Source organism: Sinocyclocheilus anshuiensis, unplaced genomic scaffold (genome assembly GCF_001515605.1).
Source record: "Sinocyclocheilus anshuiensis isolate Anshui unplaced genomic scaffold, SAMN03320099.WGS_v1.1 scaffold1020, whole genome shotgun sequence".
Classification (NCBI taxonomy): Eukaryota; Metazoa; Chordata; class Actinopteri; order Cypriniformes; family Cyprinidae; genus Sinocyclocheilus; species Sinocyclocheilus anshuiensis.
This window is the reverse complement of record NW_015552608.1, coordinates 55,188-58,631: the sequence shown is the minus strand read 5'-3', so window position 1 is coordinate 58,631 and position 3,444 is coordinate 55,188.

The following is a 3,444-nucleotide window of genomic DNA, read 5'->3' as shown; positions in this document are numbered from 1 at the left end:
TGTGTGTGTGTGTGTCAGTCAGTAGTGATTATAACTAGCTTTAGCTGAAACACTCGAGGTCTGTTTGTGTATCTGAGGTCTCAATCCTCCGCTGCTAACATGGGTTACAAAACTCTCATGCAGAGGTTGGGTTTGTGAGGGTGAAGTCGACTTCCTCTGGCCGTTTCCTGTTCTTGTTCTCTTTCAGCTCTTACTATGGGCCTCATTGTTGATCGACGTTCAGATTATCACGCATGGCTTTGATTCGCTCTCATAAACACTTTGTTCTTGCACAGATGAAGATTAGCAGGAGATTTTCTGTGAATCACTGAGACGCTGTGAGAAATGAGGAAGTCTGAGTTTAGTTTGATGTTGAATGACAGACGCGTATGGTGTCGTTTATAGATTTTTACAATCAGTTTTGCACTAATAGAACCTTCATGTCATTTTTCAAAACTCTAGACATAATTCACAACCGATGATCAAAATGCACATTTTTCAAAACACAACACTTTTTCCAAATGCTTGGATACAATACACATGAATCAAAGATCTGTTGTTCACTGAACTGAAATCACCAGTTCAAAATGACAACATCAAAGCATTACTATTTCACAATGCAACTCACACATTACATCTGAATTGAGTGTCTATTCATTTCATTACAAAGATCTAACTATCAACTGATACAACTGCTCAAAATGCTACATAACTGTTGCATTACTCTTGAAGCATAGTTTTTATGGAAAATGATGAACAATATTGAATGTTTAGATTATGAAAGTGAAGCAGCTGAGTATGTTCAGGTATGATCAGCTTCAAGATGCCTGTTGCTGAGAAAAACAAACAAACCCCAAAATTCTAGATCATTGTTAACAGTATTTGTTTTTCCTACAATACTGTCTTTTTAGAGGGTGATAGAGCTGGAAGCTGATGAAAGCCATTCATATTTTTGGACGAGGCAGGCTTTACCCTGGCCATGACATGGAGGAGAGTTTGAGAGCCCAGCGGTTGAGAGGGGCCAGAACGATGTTCGCTGGGGGCCCGACCACCCCTCACTGAATGAGGGGCCCCCACAGCAAAATCAGTGCAATGGGCCCAGAATTCCTAACAACAGCACTGAGTGCAATCATGGTTTCAGGCCCATCCACATTATCACCTTGTATTTACCCCATACTCCGCTTTCCTTACTGTAACCCGACTGAGGAATTGTTCTCCACATGGAGGTGCAAGGTTCACAATAGAAACCCTCACAAACAAGTCCCTCTTCTCCAGGCCATAGATGATGCTTGCAGTGACGTCACAGGAGACCAACGTCAGGCCTGTATGTGCCATGCCAGAAGATGTTTAGCTGAAGAAAACATACATTATGATGTGGCCAAAAACCTGTGGCCAAATCCACAAGACAGGGCTGATAAAAACATAGAAGTGCAGTGAGTGACATTTTACTGTAGGCTACTGTAGTTTTTTCTTATCTTTTTTTCTCATCTGTTTTTTTTCTTATTTCAAGTTTTTTGAAAAACCTGCTGTGAGTTGTGTATTTCATCAATAATTTTCAAAGTTTGTTTAATGGTTCCAGTGTCTGTACTTTTACACTGCATCATGTGCATCATGTGTTTTGAACAGCTATATTTAATGATTGTATTAACAACTAAACAGTGAAACTATGGGTATCTTGTGTGTGGGTGATCTAAAGTAATGTCTCTATGATATTTCATAATAAATTAGTTTTTTGAACCAATGCTTCTGCAAATGCAAGGCTTCTTTAAAGATATGAACGCAATATGCAAAGTTTTGAATATTGGAAAGCCTGTGATACAAATAATGGCTGTTTTGAGTTTTGTGTCTAGAGTTTTGAAAAATGACATGAAGGTTCTGTTATTAGTGCAAAAATGATTGTAAAAAAATTGTAACACACACTTACAGCCGTTATATCAGAGATTACTAGATTCATATCCACAGATGCCTCTTATTCTCTCAACTGATCCTCCATGATTGTGCAGATGTTCAGCTTCAGATGATGAACTGTGTGTGTGTGTGCGTGTCTCTCTTCATGTTTCCAGACATGTGAAATCAGGCCAGCATGGGATGGAGAGAAACGCAGGAATCCTGCTGAAAGTAGGTCAAGCATCAGTATCTCTAATGAAGCGTCTGTAGAGCTCGAACCCTCTGCCTGTCACAATATGATCAATAAACCCTCACGTTAGGCTCAACATCTCATGACGTGTAGCTAAATAAGCTGCTTGTCAGGTCGAACAAAAGCATGATGGTCTGCGGTAAGCAGTTAATGAGCTGGTCAGACGGGTCGCTCGGATTCCAGCCGCCTTGACTTCTGACTGACCCGTCAAACACAGCAGAGTCTCACAGAGCGCAGATATGATGAGCTCATCTGATTAACACAGAAACATCTGAGACTAAACTTAGCTTCACAATCAGTGTCATCACTGACGTATGGAAGCTTATTTACACCACCGAATTAAATAGTAAAAAAAAAGTAAAAAATTCTCAGAATTCTTAATTTATATCTCACAATTCAGACTTTTTATTTACTTTTTTTAATTTATTATTTTTATATACTTATTGTAAACTCAGAGTTCCAAGAAAAAAGTCAGAATTGCAAGATATAAATGTAGAAGTCTGAGGAAAATAGTCATAATTGTGATATGTAAACTCAGAATTCTGAGGGAAAAAGTGAGAATTGTGAGATGTAAACTTGCTAAAGAAATCAGAATGATGTGATATAAACTTGCAAAAAAGTCAGAATTGTGTGAACTTGTGAACAAGTCATAGTGATCTTAAAGAGTCTCTCATTTGTTCAGGATGAATGTTTGAGCTTGAATCTGTCATGTTTTTAGTAACGTTATTAGATTCCTTTTTGGTGATACAAATTGAAAACTCACATTATCTCATGTGCAGTACTATTGTTTATGATCTATATGGCAGTTATCTGAACTGAACTGTGGGTATTTTCCCTCTAAATCAGACTTTGGACTGGTTTCACTTCACGATCAAAAGGTTAACCAGAAATAACTGGCCTGCTGTTGATTACAGGAAAGATGCATCGAACTGCAGACGCCACACGAGCACGAGATGTTTGCTCAAGAGCTCCTCTGCTATTTCAGGGTGAATGTTTTTAAGGTCTTCTCGAGTATTCACACACGCCTGATATATTCTGACACGGGCTGCGAAGACGAGGACGTTTGATGCGAAGATGGAAACCTGTGCTTGAGTGCTAAATGTGCTGTAGTCTTTGTGAATCACGTAGAATCTGTCTTTAAACCAGGCATTTTCCACCGGTTTGCACACACACACACACACACACACACACACACACACACAAAGTAGCTGGAGTGTGTCTTTGTCACACAGATCGCTGCTGTTTCTCTTTCAGTACATGAAGTGAAACATTCATTAATATCATTTAACAGGACTGAGAGAGTGTCACATTTATTTCTTCAGCAAGAA